Below are 14,819 nucleotides of genomic sequence, written 5' to 3' on the forward strand. Positions count from 1 at the left end.
GTTGGGATCTAGGTTTCCCTTTAGGTCTGTGAACAGTTGTCTCATTTAGCTAGGAGCCCTGGAATTTGTGTATATGCATTTGTTATTGTTAATTTTTTTTTTTGCTGGATGGATCCCTTATGATTATATAGTGTCCTTCTTCATTTGTTTTAATGCTTTTCATGTTGAGGTCTTTATCAGTTAATATTAAAATGGTTATACCTGCTTGTTTTTCCTTTCCAGTAATGTAAAATGTCCTTTTCTGGCCTTTCACTTTCAGCTTTCATGTATTTTTGGTGGTGAGATATGTCTCTTGTTGTGTCTTGCTTTTGAATCTAGACCTCTAAATTATGCCTTTTGACTGATGAGATTAAACCATTTGTGTTCAAGGTTAATATTGACATGTAGGGATTTGGTCCTTAACTTTTGTATTAAGTTCCTCTTTGTTTAATTTTGGCTTCCTTTGTGGATTTAATGGGCAAATCTACCTTTACCATTGTGGGGATAGCTGATTTCCTTTTTTTATGTCTTCAGCAGGTTTTTTTTTTTTTTTTTAGTATTTGTAAGACGGTTCTTGTGATGCAGAAATATTTCAGCTTTGGAAGTATTTTATTTAATTTTCAAGTACAAATGAGAGCTTTGCTGGATACATTATCCTGAGTGGATTGTTTTTTTCTGTTTTAAGATCTGGAATATATCACTACATCCTTTTCTGGCCAGAAGAATTTCCTCTGAGAATTCAGCAGAGTCATTTTGTTGTTCCCTATATGTTATATGTTATCTGTTCTCTCTTGTGTGTCTGTGTCAGTATTTCTTCTTTGTGTTCAACCGAAGGGAACTTGACAATGATGTGCCTAGTTGAACATTTTTTCAGTTCTCTGCCTTTCCTATATTTTGCTTCCCCTTACATTCCCCATGTTTGGGAAATTCTCTCTTTTTTAAAAGATTTATTTATTTGTATCAGAAAGTCAGATTTACATGGAGGAGGAGAGACAGAGAGAGGAAGCTCTTCCATCTGATCATTCACTCCCCAAGTGATTGAAATGACAGGTGCTGAGCCGATCCAAAGCCAGGAGCCAGGAGCCAGAAGCCAGGAGCCAGGAGCTTCTTTCGTGTCTCCCATGCTGGTGCGGGGTCCCAAGCCTTTGGACCATTTTGACTGCTTTCCCAGGCCACAAGCAGGGAGCTGGATGGAAGTTGGTGACGGTGACAACAACTGATGTTCTCTATCTGAGCCTGGCATGTGCAAGGCAAGGAGTTAGCCACTAGGCTACTTCACCGTACCCAGCAGATTCTCTTTTATTGCTTCATTGAATATGTCTTGCAATCTTGCCTCTCTTTTCCAGCCTTCATGAACTCTAGAAACCTTATGTTTTATTTTTTACTGATGTGATTCAATTCTTGTATAATTTGCTTAGTTTTATTCAAGCCTCTCCCATATTTTTGATTACTTATTTGTCATTGAATAAAGCATCTTCAGCTTATGAAATTCTTTCTTCTGTTTTGATCATTTAATTGATGAGGCTTTTTCTTGTGTTTTTATTTTGCTTTATTGTATTCTTCAGCTCAAGTGTTTAAATTTGATTCTGTTTCTTAGCTTGCAGCTCCATTTAACATAGTGTTTAAATTCTTTAAATTCTTGGATTTTGTTTATCACTGTCTCTGAAGAGGTATTTTAAAAGATTTTTTTCATTCATTCATTGATTTATACTGGAAAGACAGATTTACAGAGAAGAGACACAGAGAGAAATATCTTCCATCTGCTGCTTTACTCCCCAAGTGGCCACAATGACCGGAACATAACAAATCCAATCCCAGGAGCTTCTTTTGAGTCTTCCACTCAGGTGCAGGGTCCCAAGGCCTTGGGCTGTACTCAAAAGCTTTCCCAAGCCACAAGTAGGCAGCTGGATGGGAAATGGAGCAGCCAGGATAAACTGATGCTCTTATGGGATCCCAACATGTTTAAGGGGTGGATTTAGCCACTTGACCATTTCATTAGGAACTCTGAAGCGTTTTATTACAATTTTTTAAAATTTCTTGCCTAAGATGTCCTCAATGTCTTCATTAACTCTCAGACTGGAATGCTTTTTGCTCACTTTTGATGAAAGCACTGATTTTCTCATTTGTGTTCTTACAGTTCTTCCCTTACCCTTGCCCATTGCCTTTCAGTTCTGCAGATTTTCCCCTTCAGACATTTTCTATCCTTATGCTGTGTCTGTCACTCCCAAATTCTGTGCCCACTTTCCTATTCATTATTTTTTATTTAATTTTTACTTGTTTTTTGATAACAGCTTCGTTGAGGCTGGGGTCTCCCTTCCACCTTCCCCAAGTTCCATACCTTCCTCTCTGTTCTCCCCTCCAGTCTGAGCTTTTGTGCTGGCCTTTCCAGGGGCTTCAGCATTGGACTCTGTAGTCAGTGCCACCCTCACTGGCTCTCTTAGACCTGTGCATCCCCAGGTGATATCCAGGCTTTTGTCTATCTAGTCTGTCTCTCATTCAATGTTTCAGCTGGTTACTGCCACTTCTTTAAACTATGTCATTTCTCTTCAATCTTTTCTTTCTGCTCTATTTGCTAATTGAATAACCATTGTTATTGGATGCAAATGAGTCATGCCTGATTTGCCTCAAATCTTCTTCATATGAGTAGGGAGACATCCTGGAAACGGAAGCAAGAAAACCACCTCCAACACTTACACTTTTGGGGGAGTAGGAGGAGGAGCTGGGACTCCTTGAAATTCTAAGCAGATTTCCCTTTATTTGTTGCTATGTGGTGGCAGAGCTTCCTGCTGCATTTTTGTGTCTTTCCTCAAGGCTCTGATCACACTGCAGGATCGCTGCTCTCCCAGTGGTTTGGATGCCAAGACAGGGGCTGAGGCCGAAGTCATGGCAACCCAGAAACCACAGAGATGAACATTCGCCTGCATGGTGTCCAACTCTGTCTCATCCTCTGTAGCCTGTGGAATGGCAAAGCCATGCTGATCGGTGGCTGTCTTCTTTTTTATCTCCTGAGGCTGCAGTCCTTTGCAGTTCTCCGATTCCCTCCCACCATGCCCCTGACTGCTCATACAGGCCTCTGGACTATTCCTGCCACTGGTGTGAGTGCTGTCACCTGAAAGGATAACTTGTGTCCACAAAGGCAGCCTTCACTTTCCCTTCCAGCCTTGTTCACACTCTGGGTGTTTCAATCCATTGATCAGGGCCCTCATGTCCGCGAATGAGTTTGTGTTTTCATTGTGGCCTACTTGCCAGGATTCGTGAAGGTGATCCAGCTCCAGTCTCTGTCCCTCCAGGTTCCAGCATGCCAGTCTCAGGTGATCCTAGTATGTCCCATGGCATTTAAGATGTGGGCCTTCTGAGTTTGAAGTTAACCCAAATTTTTGTTAACCAGGTCCCCAATGACTTGCTCCCCAGTGACTGGCTGGCATGATCTGGGGATGATCAATTGATAATCCGTGGAATTCCACTCAGTCTTATTTCCCTTCGTAGGTGTCACGGTAAACTTTTTATCCTACAGATTTTTGTCACAATCTACTCTTTGGGAGACTGTTGTTCCAGTTCCTTTTATGTTATTTCCAAATCCTAAAACTCCAAACTAGGCATTTGTCCACAGGTTGGGAGACCTTCCTGCAGCACACTTGTGGTAACCTTCCTCTTGGGTTGTAGGCTGCAACCTCAGGCATTTTCAAGTTTTTCCTTGTCTGTCTGGTCCCACTTTATTCCACAAGCCTCCCCTGAGCTCCACTCATCTAGTGAGTCATTTTTCCTTCTTCAGTTCTGATTAGTACCTGTTTTTCTCCTGCTGCTCTCTTTCTATTCATGACTACGTCTATCTATCCTGATCAGCCATCTTGTCTGAACATAACTATCATTAAGCAGTAAGGGGAGCCATGTTTGAAGTGTGTAACTTGCATCATCTATGAAGATTAAGATCATGCACCTTATTGGAAAGCTTTTATCATTTCTTTCGTTTACTCATTCAGCAAATACTTGTGAAATGTTTTCTATACATAATGATGCCTGTCCTTATGCAGCCTACAGTGCAATAGGGGACAGGATAAAATCTAAATGAAAACAAAACAAAACAAACAAGCAAATGAACAAAACAGTGTCTGATCTGTTACACACAGGTATTCAACCAATAAAGTCACACAGGGGCATTTGCTCAAAAAAAGCCAATTTCATGAAGTTTCGATGTCTGGGGTCACAGTCCTGAAATGTTTAAGGATTTTATCTCTAAGTCAGTGTGTTGATATAAAAAGCAATGAGTCTGTGGAGCTTGTGTTACAGGCCTGGGGCTTGAGATCAGATGTGCTTTCAGCACCTCTACAGAGGGACATTAACTGTCTCCAATCTGTATGCTGGTACTCCAGACCCTATCTTGCCTTCTTAAATCTGCCATGATCACTGCTGCACACTAGTCCACGGTGTCCTGGTCTCAGTGCTAGACAGTGTTTGGTGTTTCTTCCACAATTTGTGTCACTTCCAGGTGGCACCTGGCTGAGTAGGCGAGGATGGAACTCACAGGCCTCCCTGCCCTGAGTTGTCAATGGCCTAGCCACTTGAACAGACAGTTTGTTGAGTGCTTCACATCCAATCTTCAACAACCATATGTCAGGAAAAGAATGGTAATTCCTTGTAGATCAACTCTTTACCATGTGTCTTCCCTGCTATCACCTTGACCAAATGCATTTTGCACCTTGATCTATAGATGACACAACAGGCTTTGGCTATAAAGTACCTGAAGTTGGGGTTGTGCTGTGAACAGAAAATCCAGTAGAGGTGTGGAGGCCTAGTTGTTGTTCCTTCCAGGTAGCTGATACAAGACTATGAGCAAAGACAGAGAAGAGTTACCCACGCAAAAGGAGAATGATAACATAGGAATGCTTTGGCAGAAAGCGAGCCCCAAAATATGTTTCATGACTGCAGCAATATGCAGTTTTCAGAATTTACAAAAACAGAATTTTTTGTTGGAGGTATTTTTCTCACGTTGACATTTTGTTCATTACAGTTAAGTTTACAAGACAAGTTTCTGAAGAGCTTTTGTCTATATCAGTTGCCATTTCATATAGAAAAGATGAGGAAATGTTGAAGAAATATGGCTTTTCCCTTTAAAGCAAAACTACTTTAGATCTTTACCACTAGGAAGCAGTATATTACACCTTAGAGTTTCATGGAAATAGGTAAGCCTCATGCTAGGTTTATTCTAGACACAGAGCTATGCTTTCTTGACCCAAGTGGTAGTTTGATTTCTCCTTTATTCATACAATTGTCCTTAAAAAAAGAGAGAGAGAATGTCAGGAAAATATTTAACTTACATATGGGACGGTAAGTATACAGTTGAAAACTAAGAAGTAATGTTTTTATACATACATGCAAGAAAAAAAGGCAAAAATACACATGAAATCTCTAAAGGTAGTATCCAATAAATGTCACTGACCTAATAATGTTCAGTAGGTATCATAAAAATGGAAGAGGAGAACAAATTTTGTGGCACTTGTAACATGCAACAGACAAGTCTAATACAGTTCATCTAATGTAACATTGGTATCATCCCAAAGAATAGTTATGATATTTACAACTAATCCACAAACGACACTAAACTCTGCAGAATCTAAGGGAGTTGATCAGTTTCATATAAAGTTTAACGATAGAGCCAAGTCTTAAACTCAAGGTTTTTTGTTTGTTTGTTTTTCAGTGCAGAAGGCCTTGTGGCTCTTCAGTCTAATGATAACATTCTGAAAAGTAATTGTGGTTCTCTTGTGGACTATGGTGCAATTTGCAAGGCGGCAGTCAAGGTATTTATTCCGACAATAATCAATGAGGGAAAATTTTGTACATTTTTGGTAATTTTGTAAGAGGTATACATATTCATACGGTAGCTTATAATGCCCCATTCTGTTATGTACCTATTGCCTCTATCATTTAATAATTCTTTATAGTGAAAACTTTTACAATCCTGCCTTCTAACTTTTTAGCAGGGAAATCTATAGTATATCAGCATTATTTATAGTCATACAATTGTGCAACTGAATTCTGTATTTTCTTACTTGTATCCATTAATTATCTTTTAAAGGGCTGCATAGTTTTCCATTGTTTTTATACTTGTGCATTAATAAAGATAATTATGCTGTTTCCATTTCTTAGCTTTTATCGATAATGCTGTACTATTGCCAGGGAAGCGGATGTTTACCCAACTGACTGATTTCATTTCCTTTTGGATACATATACACTCAAAGATGGGATTACTGGATCATTAATTCATTTTCAATTTTAGCTTTTTGAGGACTGTCTGCAATGTTTTCCACAATGGCTGTAATTAGATAAGAATAGGAATGTGCAAGAGTTTGCTTGCTTACAAATTAACAAAGGAGACTTTAAATCCATGTATTTTCATAGCTGTAATTATAATTTACTGGATAATAGTCAAATAGCTATGTCAGTTTCTTAAAATTTGATTAATTTATTTCATGCCAGCCCCACATACCAAGGAATTGTATAATAATGACCACTTAGTGAAGCTAAGAACAATTTTCACTTTTTGAGTGCTGGCCTTCATATTAGTTCTATAATTCATAATCGTCTCAGTTGTGGGAAACAATTGTGCAATTTAAAAAGAATTTCATGTACTTCATCATGTAGAATTTAATATAAAAAATCCAAAAAAGCAAATTTGCAACCACAACATTATCACTAAGTGCCGTAAGTAAATGTTCTGTGTTGAACTCATGATATGCACATCAAATCCACTCTACTGAACAAGCAATGAACATACATTTTTAAGGTACTGCAAATTAGACACTGAAAAATAATAAAGAGAGCTAGTGAAAAGTCAAAAGTCCAACACAACACGGAGACCATTTGATGGCTGCTGACTCCCTGTCACGTTCTGGCAATAAAGAGGAGCAATAGGCGAAAATTCACAGAAGAAAGGAGACCTGGAAGTTGAAAGGGAGCTTCCAGAAATCAAGTGATATATATGTTTTCATGCAGTTTGTATTGCATGCTCCCGCTTTAAGTTATAGATAGATTTCTTGACATCTTGAATGTCAAAGACACTGTGTAAATGCTGTTAATGTAGTCAGCAAACAGAATGACTGGGTTAAGGAGGAAAGGTTCCAGGTTGGGGAGTAAGATTAATTTTAGAAGCAGGAAAAGAGGGGAATTTACTTTTGCATGGATTGGAATTTGGTTTAGGGCTTTTTATCCCAGACAAAATAAAGGAACAAGACTCATAAAGGGAGAAGTGTTGCTAATCACATAAATGTGTGATTTCTTTAGTGAAGAAATATCAGATTGATAAATACACTATACTCATTCTCACAGGTGAGAGAAATATGAAAAGGAAGTATTTGTGGGTGGGGTGGTGTCATGACTCAACTGCTGCATTTAGTAAGAATTCTTGAAAAGGGATTTTAACTGCATAGCTAAAGCAGGTTAAAAAAGAATCTCAATGGAAAGGGATAAACTATAGTACATGGGTACATTTAATTGCAAACAAATCTAAGCATACAGGCATAAAATTGTTTATTAATTCCTTGCTGTGTGACATGAGTGGCTTAGGATACTCCCTCCAGGCCTCAGTATCGTCATCTGAAAAATAAGAGGATTGAAATAGTTGATCTCAAAATGTCATTTACAATTAGAAAAAAACACTATTTAGATAAACATAATGCCACTCTGCAATGAGCTTAAAAAAGGAAATGGACTAGTCAGGTTGACAAGATCTTTGTGAAAGAATTATTGTTTTGCTGTACAAAGAGAAAGAATATCCCTTTTTATAATGAGAGTAATGACTGAATTTAATATTCACAAAGGTTGGAAATGTGGCATTTGTATATGGGAAATAAGTAAATTGTTATTATAATGGGGATGGCTTAAATTATTATATGAAGATGATAAAGAAGGGGAAATAATTTCTGTCCTTTCAAAATATCAAAGCTTAACTGAACTTTTTTTAAAAATGAAAAAACAGTCTCAAGGCAAAGAATAAATTTACATCTCTGTGTAGAAACTTCATTGTAGAATCCTCAAATCTATGATATGCTTTTGTATTAACCAAACCTTGGTGGCATTATTTCACAAAGAAAACACTGAACTTCTCATCATCCTTCGCAGCAAGATGGTATTACTTGTCTAAGCCCAGGCCAGTGAAATTTGTGTTGTTCTGTGATAATCTTCTGACAAGGATATTTAAAAGAAGCCAACTAACTCAAACTGGGCCTAAATTACTTACCTGTTCCATATTGTCCTACTGCCACAGAGGTGATTGCTGAGTTCAGCGGCCATTTCACCCTAAAAGGTAAGTCAAAGAAATGCAAACCAAACAGGGTCAATGATAGCATCCTTGGGCCGCCAAAAATCTCTGGGTGACTTGAAAACTCCACTACTACATAGAAAAGGAAGAAACTTTCATCTTGATTAAGCCATTGTTATTTTCATTATATTTCTGGTAATATACATTTAAAGCTTATGCCAAATAGTATAGTTTATGAGAGTGAAGTGCTTCAAGTAACAGAAACCAAAATGTGATTCTGAAATGGAGGCTGAGTTAAATAGGTATGAAATAATGACTCAACTATTAATGCTGACAATTTCATAATTCTCATATTCCTAAAATTTAATCAATGCATTAACTACATACAAATTGAGGCTAAGCATATACTGAGAATGCATTGCATATTAAGACAAGTTTTAAAATTTGTAAAGAAAATCGGTACAAGTTGACAACAAAATCCTAAAACAATGATAAACTTTGTAAGACTGTCTGGCTAGCCTGAGAATGGACTGGGAAACATATGCATCTTTGCTAAGGGAAGCCACTTTGCATCATGCAATCTGAGTTAATTAATGCCTGGGTCTTTGAATACTTTCAGGGTTGTGAGACCAACTGTTTTCTCCCAAATTGAAACAGTTAAAGGGAATGTCTGAAAAAATCCAATCTGTGCAATAAATATGATAAATGATGCACCATATAGAAGTTGCTAGCTTATTGTCAAAGACAGTGAATGATTTCAGATGTTCTTAGTTTAACAGACAACAAGCTGAAAATTGTGTGGATGGTGAGAGACATACAATTTACAGACACAAGTAAATAAAAGTTCAGAGTTCTCAAGCTTAAAAATTCCATGTACCCAACATTTTTTGGATGTCTACTCATATTTGAAAATTATCAAAAGCAATTATACTGAAAGCCTACTACATCTTGAGGGGTACTGTACTGTATAAATCCACTAGATAACAAAGTGGTATGCGACTTACATTTGATTCTTAGGGAAGACATATTCTACAAAGTGTGCTCCAGATGGAGTCACAGAATGTGACAGGGAGGAAATATACTCCCAACATGTAAAGCAAGGGCCAAGAAGGAAAATGGATCAGAACTCTAGCTCAGAACATCCAGATGAACAAAGAACTTACTCAGTGGCTGAGTCAGGCAGGGCTTATCACTTCTGCTCTGTAAGAGTTGGTAACTGATCTAGACCAGGAACATTATACATTTCTTTGCATAAGTTATAGAATCATCAGAAACCGTACTAAGACTTAAGAGGATACTTTTACATGGTAGATCCAAAATATCCACTCCATAAAGCTGTGGTATATTCCAAAGTGTCCTCAAATGTTTATTCCTTCTCATTCAGTAAACCAAAATAGAATGACTAAAATGAAAAACCAGAAGAAATATAGCACAGTTGTGACTGTCATAGTCAGTAATTCCTAAATCAAAGAAACAAGGCTCTCCCAAGCCAATCTCAAGGCGAAGGCCAGAATTGATGTAAACTCCCCAATGGAACTATCATATCTGACATATAGAGGCGAGACTGATAGTGCAGATGTTTGTTATAAACCACTGCATATCAACGTTACTTATTAAGTGATATTATAGTCAACAAATCAGCTGGAGTTGTCAGACGTGATACAATGCCATATAGAAATTTTAGGGAACTCCTCTGAACATAAGATTTCTAAAACAATAAGAAATATACAATTTTCAAAAAAAAATAAATTCCTGTAAACCTGAAAAGTATAGCTGAAAATGAAAAAGAAAAATCAAGACAAACCTATAAATCTCCAAGAATTCATGAAGACAAAATTATTGAGCCCAAGAGACAAAAATATGCATTCATCCAGACTACATTTGAAGAATTTGCGTATTACTAAACAGGATATAAAAATTGTTTTATTTTTATTGGAAAGGCAGATTCACAGACCAAAGGAGACACACACATATAAAGATCTTCCCTCCACTGGTTAACTCCCCAAGTGGACACAACAACCAAAGCTGAGCTGAGTTGAAGCCAGGAGCCAGGAGCTTCTTTCAGGTCCCCCATGCAGGTACAGAGTCGAGGCTTTGGGGCATCCTCTACTGCTTTCCAGGCCATGAGCAGGGAGCTGGATGGGACATGAACAGATGCTGATATGGGATTCCAGCAATGCAAGGTGAGGATTTAGTCCCTGAACTATAAAGCCAGGACCATAAAGAGGATTTCTTTCTCTAATTTTTTAAAGATTCATTTATTTTTATTGGAAAGTCATATATACAGAGAGGAGGAGACACAGAAAGGAAGATCTTCCATCTGATGACCCACTCTCCAAATGGCTACAATGGCCAGAGCTGAGCTGATTCAAAGCCAGGATCCCAGAGCCTCTTTCAGGTCTCCCAGGTAGGTGTGGGATCCCAAGGTTTAAAGCTGTCCTCAACTGCTTTCCCAGGCTACATGCGAGCTGGATGGGAAGCGGGGCCACCAGTGTTAGAACTGGCGCCCATATGAGATCCAGGCGCATACTAGGCTAGGAGTTTTGCTGCTAGGTTACCACATCTGTCCCATTTTTTTAAAGATTTATTTATTTTTATTGAATAGTCAGATATACAAAAAGCAGGAGAGACAGAGAGGAGAGAAGAGGTTTTCTTAATGGAATTATTTCAAAAGTAAAACAATAAGCAGATAAATGGACAAAGTAAATAATACACGCTAAATAACTGATGAAAAACAGGAAAAAAAATTCTCTCTGGACTTAGCATGGTCATCTTTATGAGTGGAAAATTAATTTTTTAAAATAAGGCAAAAGGTAAAGGCCCCTCCCCCAAAAAATGGAAACAGAAGTATAAATAACCCTATGAAGCACTCTGTGCAAAAAAAAGAAAAAGTTAACTTTTCAAAAGAATACATTAAATGAAGAGTACAAGATGAGATCCTTAAAAAAAGTCAGGAAAATATTACAGAGTAATTGAAAAGGCCTTCTATCCTTATAACAAGGAAATTGATGGATTTGAGAATAAGGATATTAAAAAAGATCTTTAAGAGTCTGCAGGAAATAGAAGAGCTAGGACAAAGCATGGATGTCATGTAGAATATTTTATGACAAACTACTGGTCTGAGCCAATAATTCTTGGGCTAGGAAAGGAATGTTGCTTTATAAAAAGGTGGGTGGGAGCGGGGGTGGTGGTGGGAAGGGGAAAGCTGTACCGCTCATTTTCCAAACACACTTCAAAGGAATATTCAAAGGACACAGAGAGAACCAGCGTAAGTGTATTTTAATTAATGTTTTGTCAAAAACAAAATATAAAGAAAATGAATAAATTATACCCATGCTAATAAAGTAGATGGTAGGCCATTAATATGTGGAAATCAAAGTTCTGGATATAATGTAATACATAATGGAAGAGTAGAAGACATAATGTATGAAAACTGGAAAGCAAATGAGGAAAACTGACAGAATGTATGAACAGTTTCTTCAATGAGTGCAATTGTTGCAGAGAAGTTACTTGGTTGCAAGATGTAATTAAATATTGATCTACATAAAATTTACAAACACAGTATAGTTTGAAAAGATTTGGATGTCAAGTAAGATCATTTATTAGATAAGGTTTAGAAAAACAGCTTCCTACAAATATGGCTCAAGTCCGCAATGGTAAATGGTACTTCTTGAGGATACAGAGCACAAACTGTGCCCAATTCAACAGCAGAAATCTTTTTTCAGCAACTACAATGTGCCAAACAGATATTTCCCTTGCTTAGGAGGAGACACATTACTAAGAAAGAAAAATACAATCTGAGTGATTCGTAAAAGATATCCTTATTTTCCATTGAAAGGGAGAGAGACCAAAAGGAGAGACAAGAGACACTTTTCATCTTCAGCTCATTCCAATGTGAATCCAAGGGTGAGAAACTCTATCTAGATGTCTCATGTGGATAAAGAGGTTATTTGAGAATATCTTATTCCATAGTGGACTAGAGTGTACTGAATAAGCCTATTTCAATAAGCATGTATGCAATTCCAGTCCCTCATTCAACATAATGGGATATGTTTTATACATAGGCTAATATACCTTTAAACAAATAGCTCGACTTAACTATCCTGTTGCAACATGAGGTTTTAATTTTTTTTTTAATATTTCCAAATAGCCTTCAAAGTGTTACATCTACTTCTGTTCCATAAAGAGTGCACAAAACACTTATAGCGTCACACCTCTGGCCAACACCATTTATTTTTAAATATTTCTTTTTTAAGATTTATTTTATTTTTATTAAGAAGTCAGATATACAGAGAGGAGAAGCGACAGAGGAAAATCTTCCACCTATTGATTCACTGCCCAAGTAACCTCAGAGGCCGGAGCTGAGCCAATCCGAAGCCAGGAGCCAGGACTTCTTCTGGGTCTCCCACGCAGGCACAGGGTCCCCAGGCTTTGGGCAATCCTTGACTACTTTCCCAGGCCACAAATGGAGTTGGATGGGTAGTGGGCCCCAGGATTAGAACCAGTGCCCATATGAGATCCTGGCGTGTGCAAGTCAAGGATTTTAACCACTAGGTTATCGCACCAGGCCCCTTTGAGATTTTTTTAAGTTCTCGTTGATACTGTTTGTGCCTTTGTATTGCTGCATAGTATTACAAAATATGCATATCTGACTGTATATTCCTTCACTCAGAGGAGAATATTTGACTTTTTTTCCAGCTCCACAGTGGTTGGATAAGTTTTGTGTTCCAGTTACAGCATGTGAATGAGCCATATCCTCAGATAAGCATTTGAGATTACCATTGTATGTAAAAAGTTTATAGCATTCTAATAAGTTTATAGCAATACATCATTGTGATTTTAGTTTTCATTTCACTAAGGATTAATGATGCTTGACATCTTTTGATGTGTTTATATCATCTCTGTACCTTTGCAAGATTCTCTTCATATATTTCAGATTTTTATAACTGCTTTAATTTTTTTCACAGTTGTGCTTTGGGAGATTTTTAAACATACATTCTGATACTTGCACTTTGTTATTGAAATAGGATTGACACTACATTTCTAAAATGCATGTGTTGCTTTGATTCACATGAACATTTCAAGATGATTACCATTATAAAATTAACAGTTAATTTCATTTTGTAGTGAAAATATTTAAGCTTTACAATTTTAACAACTTTCTTCTTTATTTATTCCTTTCTTTATTTCTTCTTTCAACTTTCTTCTTTTATTTTTTTTTTTTTGAAAGGCAGCTTTACAGAAAAAAAAATCTGTAAGAGAGAGAAGTATTTTGCATCCACTGATGCACTCGCCAAGTGGCCACAATGTCTAGAGCTGAGCTGATCCGAAGCCAGAAGCCAGTAACCTCTCTGGGCCTCGCGTGTGGGTGCAGAATCCCAAGGATTTGAACTATCCTCCACTGTCTTTTCAGGCCAGCAGTAGGGAGCTGGCTGGGAAGTGGAGTACATAGGACACAAAGCAGCACCCAAATCAGATCCCAGCATAGGTGAAGATTTAGCCCCAAAATATCACGTTGGCCCTCAGCAAATTTCAAGTTTATAAAGCATAAGACATATACTAACTATGTCTAGAACTTATTCATGCATACAATTTAAAGTTTGTACCCTTTATTCAAATATATCCATTTATTTCATTATCAACTTCTAGAAACTCTAATTTCACTCTCTACTTTCATGAGTTCAGCTTTAAGTGTTACATGTGTACTTTACAGCATGTAATATTTTTCTTTCTATACCTGGCTTATTGCATTTAGCTCAAAGTCTTTTAGGGTCATTCATGATTATACAAATGATTGGATTTACACCCTTTTCTCTTGTGAAGACTGAAATATATTTTATTATATGTATATATTCTGTATTTACTTGAGCCATAATGGATATTAAGTTTGTATAATGGTATAATGAGTATTTGTACACACAGATGATCATGAAGGCAGATATATAATCAAGAAATTTATTTCATGCGCATTGATGACCGGATAAAAGCAATAGCTCATGCATGGCAAAGGAAACAATCACTGAAAATAAAGAGAAAATCCAAGAAATCAAAGAAAATGCTGAAAGTCATATAGTTGATAAATTAATGTAAAAACAAGAACTCAATAGCATGTCTTTTATTTTTCTTCTTTTGCTGCATTGGTTAAAACTTCTAATAACAAGAATGGTTACCTACACTTAGGTCACATTTTTAGGGGAAAGGTATTCAGATTTTTATCATTAAATATATCAACTACAGGGGTTTCAACACAAGTCAGGTAAATAAACTATCTTTCCTTGGGAAAACAAATGTTCTTTCTTGGGCCCAGCAGCTAAGGTGCTTTCCTTACAAGCAATAGAATCACATATGGGCGCTGGTTCTAATCCTGGTGGCCCTGCTTCCCACCCAGCTCCCTGCTAGTGGCCTGGGAAAGCAGTTGAGGACAACCCAAAGCATTGGGACTCTGCACCTGTGTGGGATATCTGGAAGAGGCTCTTGGCTCCTGGCTTTGGTTCTGCGCAGCTCTGGCCGTTGTGGACACTTGGGAAGTTAATCATTGGACGGAAGATCTTCCTTTTTGTCTCTCTTCCTCCCTATAAATCTGCCT

The sequence above is a fragment of the Ochotona princeps genome, chromosome 2, assembly GCF_030435755.1.
Source record: "Ochotona princeps isolate mOchPri1 chromosome 2, mOchPri1.hap1, whole genome shotgun sequence".
NCBI classification, from domain to species: Eukaryota; Metazoa; Chordata; class Mammalia; order Lagomorpha; family Ochotonidae; genus Ochotona; species Ochotona princeps.